General features: G+C 50.0%; 8 non-coding genes across 8 annotated transcripts; all 8 read right to left on the bottom strand.

Moving 5' to 3' along the window:
- Positions 1–1,873: 1,873 nt before the first annotated feature.
- Positions 1,874–1,945, bottom strand: TRNAG-UCC (transfer RNA glycine (anticodon UCC)). The gene has a single exon. It is a non-coding gene; the product is annotated as a tRNA-Gly (tRNA).
- A 1,185-nt stretch (positions 1,946–3,130) lies between these two features.
- Positions 3,131–3,202, bottom strand: TRNAG-UCC (transfer RNA glycine (anticodon UCC)). Its single transcript has one exon. It is a non-coding gene; the product is annotated as a tRNA-Gly (tRNA).
- Positions 3,203–3,533: 331 nt separating this feature from the next.
- On the bottom strand, positions 3,534–3,605 carry TRNAL-CAG (transfer RNA leucine (anticodon CAG)). The gene has a single exon. It is a non-coding gene; the product is annotated as a tRNA-Leu (tRNA).
- A 771-nt stretch (positions 3,606–4,376) lies between these two features.
- Positions 4,377–4,448, bottom strand: TRNAG-UCC (transfer RNA glycine (anticodon UCC)). Its single transcript has one exon. It is a non-coding gene; the product is annotated as a tRNA-Gly (tRNA).
- A 2,429-nt stretch (positions 4,449–6,877) lies between these two features.
- On the bottom strand, positions 6,878–6,949 carry TRNAG-UCC (transfer RNA glycine (anticodon UCC)). Its single transcript has one exon. It is a non-coding gene; the product is annotated as a tRNA-Gly (tRNA).
- Positions 6,950–8,134: 1,185 nt separating this feature from the next.
- Positions 8,135–8,206, bottom strand: TRNAG-UCC (transfer RNA glycine (anticodon UCC)). The gene has a single exon. It is a non-coding gene; the product is annotated as a tRNA-Gly (tRNA).
- Positions 8,207–14,410: 6,204 nt separating this feature from the next.
- On the bottom strand, positions 14,411–14,482 carry TRNAG-UCC (transfer RNA glycine (anticodon UCC)). Its single transcript has one exon. It is a non-coding gene; the product is annotated as a tRNA-Gly (tRNA).
- A 1,185-nt stretch (positions 14,483–15,667) lies between these two features.
- On the bottom strand, positions 15,668–15,739 carry TRNAG-UCC (transfer RNA glycine (anticodon UCC)). Its single transcript has one exon. It is a non-coding gene; the product is annotated as a tRNA-Gly (tRNA).
- Between the last annotated feature and the right edge of the window lie 1,316 nt (positions 15,740–17,055).

Genomic DNA, 17,055 nt, shown 5'->3' with positions numbered 1-17,055 from the left:
TCTAGCTCACACCCTAACTGCCAACACCCCTTCCCCTTCTCTCTCTGTCTCTCTCTCTCTGTCTCTCTCTCTCATTCTCTCTCTCTCGCAAATAGATACTTTACTTCCCAGGTGCAACAAAACAAGCCTTCTCGAGCTGGCAGATATGGGAAGGAAGGAAGGAAGGGCCAGTTTGGAAACTCAACTCAATTACCATAAATCCCCTGCTAAGGGTTATGGGAGGGAGGAATGAAGGAACTTTGCTTCAGGGAAAGGGCTGCTGCTGCTTCAGCATGTGAGGAGCGCAGCCACACGTTTCACCTTCTTCAGTATGTTGGTTTACAGGATGAGAGAGATCCTGAAACCTCACTCTAATAGGCTGAGGTGCTGTGCTCGGTGGCCTGCTGGGACCAAGGCCCGTCAGGGCAAGGCGAATAGGCCTTTGTCAGGCCTTTGTCGGGGAGGGGCCAGGAGCCCTGCTCGCTTCAATCCCCTCACCGATAGACAGTTGCAGAAACTAGGATGCAAGAACCTTTCCTGGATGGGGTTTTGATTTTCACGAAAAGTGTGTCAGCTTTGCTTTCAGCATGAGTCTGATTTCCAAAAAATGCATTTTGAACAATTTAAAGATTTGATCTGCGTTGGCCGGGAATCGAACCCGGGTCAAATGCTTGGAAGGCAGCTATGCTCACCACTATACCACCAACGCCTGCCTGTCTGGGCTATCTGATGGAGCGGCCCTTAGAAATAAGAATAAGTCATTGGCTGGGAATGAAAAAAGCTTGCGTTTGACGCAGAAGCAGTTCGCATCATGAGGTCTTGCCGGTCAGCCCAACATTTCCCCGGGACCCCTTAAAAAAGGAGCTTGGTTTTAAGTTTGGTTTGATTGAACAGTACATTTTGTTGGCTGGGCTGGGACCCTCTCCTATTTAGCGCAAGAGTGGAACGAGGCAGCAAGTTCAAGGAATGACATTGCATCCAGGCACTTACAGCTCTTTGTGCCCTAATGCCATGACACAAAAACATAATTTGAAAAAAGTTAGCAGAGGATGGTTTCGATCCATCGACCTCTGGGTTATGGGCCCAGCACGCTTCCGCTGCGCCACTCTGCTGGTTGGAGAACAAGAGCTTTTCTGGGCTTTTACAGCCTACAAACCGACAACCCTAGACCCAGTTTCGAGTGAAGCGGGCAGTAGGCCTTACAAAGCCAAACAACCTGCAACCACGCACTCCCATCCCATGGCCTTTTGCAGACAGGCCTCATTTCTCTAGCTCACACCCTAACTGCCAACACCTCTTCCCCTTCTCTCTCTGTCTCTCTCTCTCTGTCTCTCTCTCTCATTCTCTCTCTCTCGCAAATAGATACTTTACTTCCCAGGTGCAACAAAACAAGCCTTCTCGAGCTGGCAGATATGGGAAGGAAGGAAGGAAGGGCCAGTTTGGAAACTCAACTCAATTACCATAAATCCCCTGCTAAGGGTTATGGGAGGGAGGAATGAAGGAACTTTGCTTCAGGGAAAGGGCTGCTGCTGCTTCAGCATGTGAGGAGCGCAGCCACACGTTTCACCTTCTTCAGTATGTTGGTTTACAGGATGAGAGAGATCCTGAAACCTCACTCTAATAGGCTGAGGTGCTGTGCTCGGTGGCCTGCTGGGACCAAGGCCCGTCAGGGCAAGGCGAATAGGCCTTTGTCAGGCCTTCGTCAGGGCTTTGTCGGGGAGGGGCCAGGAGCCCTGCTCGCTTCAATCCCCTCACCGATAGACAGTTGCAGAAACTAGGATGCAAGAACCTTTCCTGGATGGGGTTTTGATTTTCACGAAAAGTGTGTCAGCTTTGCTTTCAGCATGAGTCTGATTTCCAAAAAATGCATTTTGAACAATTTAAAGATTTGATCTGCGTTGGCCGGGAATCGAACCCGGGTCAACTGCTTGGAAGGCAGCTATGCTCACCACTATACCACCAACGCCTGCCTGTCTGGGCTATCTGATGGAGCGGCCCTTAGAAATAAGAATAAGTCATTGGCTGGGAATGAAAAAAGCTTGCGTTTGACGCAGAAGCAGTTCGCATCATGAGGTCTTGCCGGTCAGCCCAACATTTCCCCGGGACCCCTTAAAAAAGGAGCTTGGTTTTAAGTTTGGTTTGATTGAACAGTACATTTTGTTGGCTGGGCTGGGACCCTCTCCTATTTAGCGCAAGAGTGGAACGAGGCAGCAAGTTCAAGGAATGACATTGCATCCAGGCACTTACAGCTCTTTGTGCCCTAATGCCATGACACAAAAACATAATTTGAAAAAAGTTAGCAGAGGATGGTTTCGATCCATCGACCTCTGGGTTATGGGCCCAGCACGCTTCCGCTGCGCCACTCTGCTGGTTGGAGAACAAGAGCTTTTCTGGGCTTTTACAGCCTACAAACCGACAACCCTAGACCCAGTTTCGAGTGAAGCGGGCAGTAGGCCTTACAAAGCCAAACAACCTGCAACCACGCACTCCCATCCCATGGCCTTTTGCAGACAGGCCTCATTTCTCTAGCTCACACCCTAACTGCCAACACCCCTTCCCCTTCTCTCTCTGTCTCTCTCTCTCTGTCTCTCTCTCTCATTCTCTCTCTCTCGCAAATAGATACTTTACTTCCCAGGTGCAACAAAACAAGCCTTCTCGAGCTGGCAGATATGGGAAGGAAGGAAGGAAGGGCCAGTTTGGAAACTCAACTCAATTACCATAAATCCCCTGCTAAGGGTTATGGGAGGGAGGAATGAAGGAACTTTGCTTCAGGGAAAGGGCTGCTGCTGCTTCAGCATGTGAGGAGCGCAGCCACACGTTTCACCTTCTTCAGTATGTTGGTTTACAGGATGAGAGAGATCCTGAAACCTCACTCTAATAGGCTGAGGTGCTGTGCTCGGTGGCCTGCTGGGACCAAGGCCCGTCAGGGCAAGGCGAATAGGCCTTTGTCAGGCCTTCGTCAGGGCTTTGTCGGGGAGGGGCCAGGAGCCCTGCTCGCTTCAATCCCCTCACCGATAGACAGTTGCAGAAACTAGGATGCAAGAACCTTTCCTGGATGGGGTTTTGATTTTCACGAAAAGTGTGTCAGCTTTGCTTTCAGCATGAGTCTGATTTCCAAAAAATGCATTTTGAACAATTTAAAGATTTGATCTGCGTTGGCCGGGAATCGAACCCGGGTCAACTGCTTGGAAGGCAGCTATGCTCACCACTATACCACCAACGCCTGCCTGTCTGGGCTATCTGATGGAGCGGCCCTTAGAAATAAGAATAAGTCATTGGCTGGGAATGAAAAAAGCTTGCGTTTGACGCAGAAGCAGTTCGCATCATGAGGTCTTGCCGGTCAGCCCAACATTTCCCCGGGACCCCTTAAAAAAGGAGCTTGGTTTTAAGTTTGGTTTGATTGAACAGTGCATTTTGTTGGCTGGGCTGGGACCCTCTCCTATTTAGCGCAAGAGTGGAACGAGGCAGCAAGTTCAAGGAATGACATTGCATCCAGGCACTTACAGCTCTTTGTGCCCTAATGCCATGACACAAAAACATAATTTGAAAAAAGTTAGCAGAGGATGGTTTCGATCCATCGACCTCTGGGTTCTGGGCCCAGCACGCTTCCGCTGCGCCACTCTGCTGGTTGGAGAACAAAAGCTTTTCTGGGCTTTTACAGCCTACAAACCGACAACCCTAGACCCATTTTCGAGTGAAGCGGGCAGTAGGCCTTACAAAGCCAAACAACCTGCAACCACGCACTCCCATCCCATGGCCTTTTGCAGACAGGCCTCATTTCTCTAGCTCACACCCTAACTGCCAACACCCCTTCCCCTTCTCTCTCTGTCTCTCTCTCTCTGTCTCTCTCTCTCATTCTCTCTCTCTCGCAAATAGATACTTTACTTCCCAGGTGCAACAAAACAAGCCTTCTCGAGCTGGCAGATATGGGAAGGAAGGAAGGAAGGGCCAGTTTGGAAACTCAACTCAATTACCATAAATCCCCTGCTAAGGGTTATGGGAGGGAGGAATGAAGGAACTTTGCTTCAGGGAAAGGGCTGCTGCTGCTTCAGCATGTGAGGAGCGCAGCCACACGTTTCACCTTCTTCAGTATGTTGGTTTACAGGATGAGAGAGATCCTGAAACCTCACTCTAATAGGCTGAGGTGCTGTGCTCGGTGGCCTGCTGGGACCAAGGCCCGTCAGGGCAAGGCGAATAGGCCTTTGTCAGGCCTTTGTCGGGGAGGGGCCAGGAGCCCTGCTCGCTTCAATCCCCTCACCGATAGACAGTTGCAGAAACTAGGATGCAAGAACCTTTCCTGGATGGGGTTTTGATTTTCACGAAAAGTGTGTCAGCTTTGCTTTCAGCATGAGTCTGATTTCCAAAAAATGCATTTTGAACAATTTAAAGATTTGATCTGCGTTGGCCGGGAATCGAACCCGGGTCAACTGCTTGGAAGGCAGCTATGCTCACCACTATACCACCAACGCCTGCCTGTCTGGGTTATCTGATGGAGCGGCCCTTAGAAATAAGAATAAGTCATTGGCTGGGAATGAAAAAAGCTTGCGTTTGACTCAGAAGCAGTTCGCATCATGAGGTCTTGCCGGTCAGCCCAACATTTCCCCGGGACCCCTTAAAAAAGGAGCTTGGTTTTAAGTTTGGTTTGATTGAACAGTACATTTTGTTGGCTGGGCTGGGACCCTCTCCTATTTAGCGCAAGAGTGGAACGAGGCAGCAAGTTCAAGGAATGACATTGCATCCAGGCACTTACAGCTCTTTGTGCCCTAATGCCATGACACAAAAACATAATTTGAAAAAAGTTAGCAGAGGATGGTTTCGATCCATCGACCTCTGGGTTATGGGCCCAGCACGCTTCCGCTGCGCCACTCTGCTGGTTGGAGAACAAGAGCTTTTCTGGGCTTTTACAGCCTACAAACCGACAACCCTAGACCCAGTTTCGAGTGAAGCGGGCAGTAGGCCTTACAAAGCCAAACAACCTGCAACCACGCACTCCCATCCCATGGCCTTTTGCAGACAGGCCTCATTTCTCTAGCTCACACCCTAACTGCCAACACCCCTTCCCCTTCTCTCTCTGTCTCTCTCTCTCTGTCTCTCTCTCTCATTCTCTCTCTCTCGCAAATAGATACTTTACTTCCCAGGTGCAACAAAACAAGCCTTCTCGAGCTGGCAGATATGGGAAGGAAGGAAGGAAGGGCCAGTTTGGAAACTCAACTCAATTACCATAAATCCCCTGCTAAGGGTTATGGGAGGGAGGAATGAAGGAACTTTGCTTCAGGGAAAGGGCTGCTGCTGCTTCAGCATGTGAGGAGCGCAGCCACACGTTTCACCTTCTTCAGTATGTTGGTTTACAGGATGAGAGAGATCCTGAAACCTCACTCTAATAGGCTGAGGTGCTGTGCTCGGTGGCCTGCTGGGACCAAGGCCCGTCAGGGCAAGGCGAATAGGCCTTTGTCAGGCCTTCGTCAGGGCTTTGTCGGGGAGGGGCCAGGAGCCCTGCTCGCTTCAATCCCCTCACCGATAGACAGTTGCAGAAACTAGGATGCAAGAACCTTTCCTGGATGGGGTTTTGATTTTCACGAAAAGTGTGTCAGCTTTGCTTTCAGCATGAGTCTGATTTCCAAAAAATGCATTTTGAACAATTTAAAGATTTGATCTGCGTTGGCCGGGTCAACTGCTTGGAAGGCAGCTATGCTCACCACTATACCACCAACGCCTGCCTGTCTGGGCTATCTGATGGAGCGGCCCTTAGAAATAAGAATAAGTCATTGGCTGGGAATGAAAAAAGCTTGCGTTTGACGCAGAAGCAGTTCGCATCATGAGGTCTTGCCGGTCAGCCCAACATTTCCCCGGGACCCCTTAAAAAAGGAGCTTGGTTTTAAGTTTGGTTTGATTGAACAGTACATTTTGTTGGCTGGGCTGGGACCCTCTCCTATTTAGCGCAAGAGTGGAACGAGGCAGCAAGTTCAAGGAATGACATTGCATCCAGGCACTTACAGCTCTTTGTGCCCTAATGCCATGACACAAAAACATAATTTGAAAAAAGTTAGCAGAGGATGGTTTCGATCCATCGACATCTGGGTTATGGGCCCAGCACGCTTCCGCTGCGCCACTCTGCTGGTTGGAGAACAAGAGCTTTTCTGGGCTTTTACAGCCTACAAACCGACAACCCTAGACCCAGTTTCGAGTGAATCGGGCAGTAGGCCTTACAAAGCCAAACAACCTGCAACCACGCACTCCCATCCCATGGCCTTTTGCAGACAGGCCTCATTTCTCTAGCTCACACCCTAACTGCCAACACCCCTTCCCCTTCTCTCTCTGTCTCTCTCTCTCTGTCTCTCTCTCTCATTCTCTCTCTCTCGCAAATAGATACTTTACTTCCCAGGTGCAACAAAACAAGCCTTCTCGAGCTGGCAGATATGGGAAGGAAGGAAGGAAGGGCCAGTTTGGAAACTCAACTCAATTACCATAAATCCCCTGCTAAGGGTTATGGGAGGGAGGAATGAAGGAACTTTGCTTCAGGGAAAGGGCTGCTGCTGCTTCAGCATGTGAGGAGCGCAGCCACACGTTTCACCTTCTTCAGTATGTTGGTTTACAGGATGAGAGAGATCCTGAAACCTCACTCTAATAGGCTGAGGTGCTGTGCTCGGTGGCCTGCTGGGACCAAGGCCCGTCAGGGCAAGGCGAATAGGCCTTTGTCAGGCCTTCGTCAGGGCTTTGTCGGGGAGGGGCCAGGAGCCCTGCTCGCTTCAATCCCCTCACCGATAGACAGTTGCAGAAACTAGGATGCAAGAACCTTTCCTGGATGGGGTTTTGATTTTCACGAAAAGTGTGTCAGCTTTGCTTTCAGCATGAGTCTGATTTCCAAAAAATGCATTTTGAACAATTTAAAGATTTGATCTGCGTTGGCCGGGAATCGAACCCGGGTCAACTGCTTGGAAGGCAGCTATGCTCACCACTATACCACCAACGCCTCCCTGTCTGGGCTATCTGATGGAGCGGCCCTTAGAAATAAGAATAAGTCATTGGCTGGGAATGAAAAAAGCTTGCGTTTGACGCAGAAGCAGTTCGCATCATGAGGTCTTGCCGGTCAGCCCAACATTTCCCCGGGACCCCTTAAAAAAGGAGCTTGGTTTTAAGTTTGGTTTGATTGAACAGTACATTTTGTTGGCTGGGCTGGGACCCTCTCCTATTTAGCGCAAGAGTGGAACGAGGCAGCAAGTTCAAGGAATGACATTGCATCCAGGCACTTACAGCTCTTTGTGCCCTAATGCCATGACACAAAAACATAATTTGAAAAAAGTTAGCAGAGGATGGTTTCGATCCATCGACCTCTGGGTTATGGGCCCAGCACGCTTCCGCTGCGCCACTCTGCTGGTTGGAGAACAAGAGCTTTTCTGGGCTTTTACAGCCTACAAACCGACAACCCTAGACCCAGTTTCGAGTGAAGCGGGCAGTAGGCCTTACAAAGCCAAACAACCTGCAACCACGCACTCCCATCCCATGGCCTTTTGCAGACAGGCCTCATTTCTCTAGCTCACACCCTAACTGCCAACACCCCTTCCCCTTCTCTCTCTGTCTCTCTCTCTCTGTCTCTCTCTCTCATTCTCTCTCTCTCGCAAATAGATACTTTACTTCCCAGGTGCAACAAAACAAGCCTTCTCGAGCTGGCAGATATGGGAAGGAAGGAAGGAAGGGCCAGTTTGGAAACTCAACTCAATTACCATAAATCCCCTGCTAAGGGTTATGGGAGGGAGGAATGAAGGAACTTTGCTTCAGGGAAAGGGCTGCTGCTGCTTCAGCATGTGAGGAGCGCAGCCACACGTTTCACCTTCTTCAGTATGTTGGTTTACAGGATGAGAGAGATCCTGAAACCTCACTCTAATAGGCTGAGGTGCTGTGCTCGGTGGCCTGCTGGGACCAAGGCCCGTCAGGGCAAGGCGAATAGGCCTTTGTCAGGCCTTCGTCAGGGCTTTGTCGGGGAGGGGCCAGGAGCCCTGCTCGCTTCAATCCCCTCACCGATAGACAGTTGCAGAAACTAGGATGCAAGAACCTTTCCTGGATGGGGTTTTGATTTTCACGAAAAGTGTGTCAGCTTTGCTTTCAGCATGAGTCTGATTTCCAAAAAATGCATTTTGAACAATTTAAAGATTTGATCTGCGTTGGCCGGGAATCGAACCCGGGTCAACTGCTTGGAAGGCAGCTATGCTCACCACTATACCACCAACGCCTGCCTGTCTGGGCTATCTGATGGAGCGGCCCTTAGAAATAAGAATAAGTCATTGGCTGGGAATGAAAAAAGCTTGCGTTTGACGCAGAAGCAGTTCGCATCATGAGGTCTTGCCGGTCAGCCCAACATTTCCCCGGGACCCCTTAAAAAAGGAGCTTGGTTTTAAGTTTGGTTTGATTGAACAGTACATTTTGTTGGCTGGGCTGGGACCCTCTCCTATTTAGCGCAAGAGTGGAACGAGGCAGCAAGTTCAAGGAATGACATTGCATCCAGGCACTTACAGCTCTTTGTGCCCTAATGCCATGACACAAAAACATAATTTGAAAAAAGTTAGCAGAGGATGGTTTCGATCCATCGACCTCTGGGTTATGGGCCCAGCACGCTTCCGCTGCGCCACTCTGCTGGTTGGAGAACAAGAGCTTTTCTGGGCTTTTACAGCCTACAAACCGACAACCCTAGACCCAGTTTCGAGTGAAGCGGGCAGTAGGCCTTACAAAGCCAAACAACCTGCAACCACGCACTCCCATCCCATGGCCTTTTGCAGACAGGCCTCATTTCTCTAGCTCACACCCTAACTGCCAACACCCCTTCCCCTTCTCTCTCTGTCTCTCTCTCTCTGTCTCTCTCTCTCATTCTCTCTCTCTCGCAAATAGATACTTTACTTCCCAGGTGCAACAAAACAAGCCTTCTCGAGCTGGCAGATATGGGAAGGAAGGAAGGAAGGGCCAGTTTGGAAACTCAACTCAATTACCATAAATCCCCTGCTAAGGGTTATGGGAGGGAGGAATGAAGGAACTTTGCTTCAGGGAAAGGGCTGCTGCTGCTTCAGCATGTGAGGAGCGCAGCCACACGTTTCACCTTCTTCAGTATGTTGGTTTACAGGATGAGAGAGATCCTGAAACCTCACTCTAATAGGCTGAGGTGCTGTGCTCGGTGGCCTGCTGGGACCAAGGCCCGTCAGGGCAAGGCGAATAGGCCTTTGTCAGGCCTTGGTCAGGGCTTTGTCGGGGAGGGGCCAGGAGCCCTGCTCGCTTCAATCCCCTCACCGATAGACAGTTGCAGAAACTAGGATGCAAGAACCTTTCCTGGATGGGGTTTTGATTTTCACGAAAAGTGTGTCAGCTTTGCTTTCAGCATGAGTCTGATTTCCAAAAAATGCATTTTGAACAATTTAAAGATTTGATCTGCGTTGGCCGGGTTCGTCAACTGCTTGGAAGGCAGCTATGCTCACCACTATACCACCAACCCCTGCCTGTCTGGGCTATCTGATGGAGCGGCCCTTAGAAATAAGAATAAGTCATTGGCTGGGAATGAAAAAAGCTTGCGTTTGACGCAGAAGCAGTTCGCATCATGAGGTCTTGCCGGTCAGCCCAACATTTCCCCGGGACCCCTTAAAAAAGGAGCTTGGTTTTAAGTTTGGTTTGATTGAACAGTACATTTTGTTGGCTGGGCTGGGACCCTCTCCTATTTAGCGCAAGAGTGGAACGAGGCAGCAAGTTCAAGGAATGACATTGCATCCAGGCACTTACAGCTCTTTGTGCCCTAATGCCATGACACAAAAACATAATTTGAAAAAAGTTAGCAGAGGATGGTTTCGATCCATCGACCTCTGGGTTATGGGCCCAGCACGCTTCCGCTGCGCCACTCTGCTGGTTGGAGAACAAGAGCTTTTCTGGGCTTTTACAGCCTACAAACCGACAACCCTAGACCCAGTTTCGAGTGAAGCGGGCAGTAGGCCTTACAAAGCCAAACAACCTGCAACCACGCACTCCCATCCCATGGCCTTTTGCAGACAGGCCTCATTTCTCTAGCTCACACCCTAACTGCCAACACCCCTTCCCCTTCTCTCTCTGTCTCTCTCTCTCTGTCTCTCTCTCTCATTCTCTCTCTCTCGCAAATAGATACTTTACTTCCCAGGTGCAACAAAACAAGCCTTCTCGAGCTGGCAGATATGGGAAGGAAGGAAGGAAGGGCCAGTTTGGAAACTCAACTCAATTACCATAAATCCCCTGCTAAGGGTTATGGGAGGGAGGAATGAAGGAACTTTGCTTCAGGGAAAGGGCTGCTGCTGCTTCAGCATGTGAGGAGCGCAGCCACACGTTTCACCTTCTTCAGTATGTTGGTTTACAGGATGAGAGAGATCCTGAAACCTCACTCTAATAGGCTGAGGTGCTGTGCTCGGTGGCCTGCTGGGACCAAGGCCCGTCAGGGCAAGGCGAATAGGCCTTTGTCAGGCCTTCGTCAGGGCTTTGTCGGGGAGGGGCCAGGAGCCCTGCTCGCTTCAATCCCCTCACCGATAGACAGTTGCAGAAACTAGGATGCAAGAACCTTTCCTGGATGGGGTTTTGATTTTCACGAAAAGTGTGTCAGCTTTGCTTTCAGCATGAGTCTGATTTCCAAAAAATGCATTTTGAACAATTTAAAGATTTGATCTGCGTTGGCCGGGAATCGAACCGGGGTCAACTGCTTGGAAGGCAGCTATGCTCACCACTATACCACCAACGCCTGCCTGTCTGGGCTATCTGATGGAGCGGCCCTTAGAAATAAGAATAAGTCATTGGCTGGGAATGAAAAAAGCTTGCGTTTGACGCAGAAGCAGTTCGCATCATGAGGTCTTGCCGGTCAGCCCAACATTTCCCCGGGACCCCTTAAAAAAGGAGCTTGGTTTTAAGTTTGGTTTGATTGAACAGTACATTTTGTTGGCTGGGCTGGGACCCTCTCCTATTTAGCGCAAGAGTGGAACGAGGCAGCAAGTTCAAGGAATGACATTGCATCCAGGCACTTACAGCTCTTTGTGCCCTAATGCCATGACACAAAAACATAATTTGAAAAAAGTTAGCAGAGGATGGTTTCGATCCATCGACCTCTGGGTTATGGGCCCAGCACGCTTCCGCTGCGCCACTCTGCTGGTTGGAGAACAAGAGCTTTTATGGGCTTTTACAGCCTACAAACCGACAACCCTAGACCCAGTTTCGAGTGAAGCGGGCAGTAGGCCTTACAAAGCCAAACAACCTGCAACCACGCACTCCCATCCCATGGCCTTTTGCAGACAGGCCTCATTTCTCTAGCTCACACCCTAACTGCCAACACCCCTTCCCCTTCTCTCTCTGTCTCTCTCTCTCTGTCTCTCTCTCTCATTCTCTCTCTCTCGCAAATAGATACTTTACTTCCCAGGTGCAACAAAACAAGCCTTCTCGAGCTGGCAGATATGGGAAGGAAGGAAGGAAGGGCCAGTTTGGAAACTCAACTCAATTACCATAAATCCCCTGCTAAGGGTTATGGGAGGGAGGAATGAAGGAACTTTGCTTCAGGGAAAGGGCTGCTGCTGCTTCAGCATGTGAGGAGCGCAGCCACACGTTTCACCTTCTTCAGTATGTTGGTTTACAGGATGAGAGAGATCCTGAAACCTCACTCTAATAGGCTGAGGTGCTGTGCTCGGTGGCCTGCTGGGACCAAGGCCCGTCAGGGCAAGGTGAATAGGCCTTTGTCAGGCCTTCGTCAGGGCTTTGTCGGGGAGGGGCCAGGAGCCCTGCTCGCTTCAATCCCCTCACCGATAGACAGTTGCAGAAACTAGGATGCAAGAACCTTTCCTGGATGGGGTTTTGATTTTCACGAAAAGTGTGTCAGCTTTGCTTTCAGCATGAGTCTGATTTCCAAAAAATACATTTTGAACAATTTAAAGATTTGATCTGCGTTGGCCGGGAATCGAACCCCGGTCAACTGCTTGGAAGGCAGCTATGCTCACCACTATACCACCAACGCCTGCCTGTCTGGGCTATCTGATGGAGCGGCCTTTAGAAATAAGAATAAGTCATTGGCTGGGAATGAAAAAAGCTTGCGTTTGACGCAGAAGCAGTTCGCATCATGAGGTCTTGCCGGTCAGCCCAACATTTCCCCGGGACCCCTTAAAAAAGGAGCTTGGTTTTAAGTTTGGTTTGATTGAACAGTGCATTTTGTTGGCTGGGCTGGGACCCTCTCCTATTTAGCGCAAGAGTGGAACGAGGCAGCAAGTTCAAGGAATGACATTGCATCCAGGCACTTACAGCTCTTTGTGCCCTAATGCCATGACACAAAAACATAATTTGAAAAAAGTTAGCAGAGGATGGTTTCAATCCATCGACCTCTGGGTTATGGGCCCAGCACGCTTCCGCTGCGCCACTCTGCTGGTTGGAGAACAAAAGCTTTTCTGGGCTTTTACAGCCTACAAACCGACAACCCTAGACCCATTTTCGAGTGAAGCGGGCAGTAGGCCTTACAAAGCCAAACAACCTGCAACCACGCACTCCCATCCCATGGCCTTTTGCAGACAGGCCTCATTTCTCTAGCTCACACCCTAACTGCCAACACCCCTTCCCCTTCTCTCTCTGTCTCTCTCTCTCTGTCTCTCTCTCTCATTCTCTCTCTCTCGCAAATAGATACTTTACTTCCCAGGTGCAACAAAACAAGCCTTCTCGAGCTGGCAGATATGGGAAGGAAGGAAGGAAGGGCCAGTTTGGAAACTCAACTCAATTACCATAAATCCCCTGCTAAGGGTTATGGGAGGGAGGAATGAAGGAACTTTGCTTCAGGGAAAGGGCTGCTGCTGCTTCAGCATGTGAGGAGCGCAGCCACACGTTTCACCTTCTTCAGTATGTTGGTTTACAGGATGAGAGAGATCCTGAAACCTCACTCTAATAGGCTGAGGTGCTGTGCTCGGTGGCCTGCTGGGACCAAGGCCCGTCAGGGCAAGGCGAATAGGCCTTTGTCAGGCCTTCGTCAGGGCTTTGTCGGGGAGGGGCCAGGAGCCCTGCTCGCTTCAATCCCCTCACCGATAGACAGTTGCAGAAACTAGGATGCAAGAACCTTTCCTGGATGGGGTTTTGATTTTCACGAAAAGTGTGTCAGCTTTGCTTTCAGCATGAGTCTGATTTCCAAAAAATGCATTTTGAACAATTTAAAGATTTGATCTGCGTTGGCATGGAATCGAACCCGGGTCAACTGCTTGGAAGGCAGCTATGCTCACCACTATACCACCAACGCCTGCCTGTCTGGGCTATTTGATGGAGCGGCCCTTAGAAATAAGAATAAGTCATTGGCTGGGAATGAAAAAAGCTTGCGTTTGACGCAGAAGCAGTTCGCATCATGAGGTCTTGCCGGTCAGCCCAACATTTCCCCGGGACCCCTTAAAAAAGGAGCTTGGTTTTAAGTTTGGTTTGATTGAACAGTGCATTTTGTTGGCTGGGCTGGGACCCTCTCCTATTTAGCGCAAGAGTGGAACGAGGCAGCAAGTTCAAGGAATGACATTGCATCCAGGCACTTACAGCTCTTTGTGCCCTAATGCCATGACACAAAAACATAATTTGAAAAAAGTTAGCAGAGGATGGTTTCGATCCATCGACCTCTGGGTTATGGGCCCAGCACGCTTCCGCTGCGCCACTCTGCTGGTTGGAGAACAAAAGCTTTTCTGGGCTTTTACAGCCTACAAACCGACAACCCTAGACCCATTTTCGAGTGAAGCGGGCAGTAGGCCTTACAAAGCCAAACAACCTGCAACCACGCACTCCCATCCCATGGCCTTTTGCAGACAGGCCTCATTTCTCTAGCTCACACCCTAACTGCCAACACCCCTTCCCCTTCTCTCTCTGTCTCTCTCTCTCTGTCTCTCTCTCTCATTCTCTCTCTCTCGCAAATAGATACTTTACTTCCCAGGTGCAACAAAACAAGCCTTCTCGAGCTGGCAGATATGGGAAGGAAGGAAGGAAGGGCCAGTTTGGAAACTCAACTCAATTACCATAAATCCCCTGCTAAGGGTTATGGGAGGGAGGAATGAAGGAACTTTGCTTCAGGGAAAGGGCTGCTGCTGCTTCAGCATGTGAGGAGCGCAGCCACACGTTTCACCTTCTTCAGTATGTTGGTTTACAGGATGAGAGAGATCCTGAAACCTCACTCTAATAGGCTGAGGTGCTGTGCTCGGTGGCCTGCTGGGACCAAGGCCCGTCAGGGCAAGGCGAATAGGCCTTTGTCAGGCCTTCGTCAGGGCTTTGTCGGGGAGGGGCCAGGAGCCCTGCTCGCTTCAATCCCCTCACCGATAGACAGTTGCAGAAACTAGGATGCAAGAACCTTTCCTGGATGGGGTTTTGATTTTCACGAAAAGTGTGTCAGCTTTGCTTTCAGCATGAGTCTGATTTCCAAAAAATGCATTTTGAACAATTTAAAGATTTGATCTGCGTTGGCCGGGAATCGAACCCGGGTCAACTGCTTGGAAGGCAGCTATGCTCACCACTATACCACCAACGCCTGCCTGTCTGGGCTATCTGATGGAGCGGCCCTTAGAAATAAGAATAAGTCATTGGCTGGGAATGAAAAAAGCTTGCGTTTGACGCAGAAGCAGTTCGCATCATGAGGTCTTGCCGGTCAGCCCAACATTTCCCCGGGACCCCTTAAAAAAGGAGCTTGGTTTTAAGTTTGGTTTGATTGAACAGTACATTTTGTTGGCTGGGCTGGGACCCTCTCCTATTTAGCGCAAGAGTGGAACGAGGCAGCAAGTTCAAGGAATGACATTGCATCCAGGCACTTACAGCTCTTTGTGCCCTAATGCCATGACACAAAAACATAATTTGAAAAAAGTTAGCAGAGGATGGTTTCGATCCATCGACCTCTGGGTTATGGGCCCAGCACGCTTCCGCTGCGCCACTCTGCTGGTTGGAGAACAAGAGCTTTTCTGGGCTTTTACAGCCTACAAACCGACAACCCTAGACCCAGTTTCGAGTGAAGCGGGCAGTAGGCCTTACAAAGCCAAACAACCTGCAACCACGCACTCCCATCCCATGGCCTTTTGCAGACAGGCCTCATTTCTCTAGCTCACACCCTAACTGCCAACACCCCTTCCCCTTCTCTCTCTGTCTCTCTCTCTCTGTCTCTCTCTCTCATTCTCTCTCTCTCGCAAATAGATACTTTACTTCCCAGGTGCAACAAAACAAGCCTTCTCGAGCTGGCAGATATGGGAAGGAAGGAAGGAAGGGCCAGTTTGGAAACTCAACTCAATTACCATAAATCCCCTGCTAAGGGTTATGGGAGGGAGGAATGAAGGAACTTTGCTTCAGGGAAAGGGCTGCTGCTGCTTCAGCATGTGAGGAGCGCAGCCACACGTTTCACCTTCTTCAGTATGTTGGTTTACAGGATGAGAGAGATCCTGAAACCTCACTCTAATAGGCTGAGGTGCTGTGCTCGGTGGCCTGCTGGGACCAAGGCCCGTCAGGGCAAGGCGAATAGGCCTTTGTCAGGCCTTCGTCAGGGCTTTGTCGGGGAGGGGCCAGGAGCCCTGCTCGCTTCAATCCCCTCACCGATAGACAGTTGCAGAAACTAGGATGCAAGAACCTTTCCTGGATGGGGTTTTGATTTTCACGAAAAGTGTGTCAGCTTTGCTTTCAGCATGAGTCTGATTTCCAAAAAATGCATTTTGAACAATTTAAAGATTTGATCTGCGTTGGCCGGGAATCGAACCCGGGTCAACTGCTTGGAAGGCAGCTATGCTCACCACTATACCACCAACGCCTGCCTGTCTGGGCTATCTGATGGAGCGGCCCTTAGAAATAAGAATAAGTCATTGGCTGGGAATGAAAAAAGCTTGCGTTTGACGCAGAAGCAGTTCGCATCATGAGGTCTTGCCGGTCAGCCCAACATTTCCCCGGGACCCCTTAAAAAAGGAGCTTGGTTTTAAGTTTGGTTTGATTGAACAGTACATTTTGTTGGCTGGGCTGGGACCCTCTCCTATTTAGCGCAAGAGTGGAACGAGGCAGCAAGTTCAAGGAATGACATTGCATCCAGGCACTTACAGCTCTTTGTGCCCTAATGCCATGACACAAAAACATAATTTGAAAAAAGTTAGCAGAGGATGGTTTCGATCCATCGATCTCTGGGTTATGGGCCCAGCACGCTTCCGCTGCGCCACTCTGCTGGTTGGAGAACAAGAGCTTTTCTGGGCTTTTACAGCCTACAAACCGACAACCCTAGACCCAGTTTCGAGTGAAGCGGGCAGTAGGCCTTACAAAGCCAAACAACCTGCAACCACGCACTCCCATCCCATGGCCTTTTGCAGACAGGCCTCATTTCTCTAGCTCACACCCTAACTGCCAACACCCCTTCCCCTTCTCTCTCTGTCTCTCTCTCTCTGTCTCTCTCTCTCATTCTCTCTCTCTCGCAAATAGATACTTTACTTCCCAGGTGCAACAAAACAAGCCTTCTCGAGCTGGCAGATATGGGAAGGAAGGAAGGAAGGGCCAGTTTGGAAACTCAACTCAATTACCATAAATCCCCTGCTAAGGGTTATGGGAGGGAGGAATGAAGGAACTTTGCTTCAGGGAAAGGGCTGCTGCTGCTTCAGCATGTGAGGAGCGCAGCCACACGTTTCACCTTCTTCAGTATGTTGGTTTACAGGATGAGAGAGATCCTGAAACCTCACTCTAATAGGCTGAGGTGCTGTGCTCGGTGGCCTGCTGGGACCAAGGCCCGTCAGGGCAAGGCGAATAGGCCTTTGTCAGGCCTTCGTCAGGGCTTTGTCGGGGAGGGGCCAGGAGCCCTGCTCGCTTCAATCCCCTCACCGATAGACAGTTGCAGAAACTAGGATGCAAGAACCTTTCCTGGATGGGGTTTTGATTTTCACGAAAAGTGTGTCAGCTTTGCTTTCAGCATGAGTCTGATTTCCAAAAAATGCATTTTGAACAATTTAAAGATTTGATCTGCGTTGGCCGGGAATCGAACCCGGGTCAACTGCTTGGAAGGCAGCTATGCTCACCACTATACCACCAAAGCCTGCCTGTCTGGGCTATCTGATGGAGCGGCCCTTAGAAATAAGAATAAGTCATTGGCTG

The sequence above is a fragment of the Ambystoma mexicanum genome, chromosome 6q (assembly GCF_040938575.1).
Source record: "Ambystoma mexicanum isolate Mex_15411 chromosome 6q, UKY_AmexF1_1, whole genome shotgun sequence".
In the NCBI taxonomy this organism is placed as follows: Eukaryota; Metazoa; Chordata; class Amphibia; order Caudata; family Ambystomatidae; genus Ambystoma; species Ambystoma mexicanum.
Note: the sequence above shows the minus strand (reverse complement) of the source record. Positions and strands in the feature narration are given on the sequence as shown.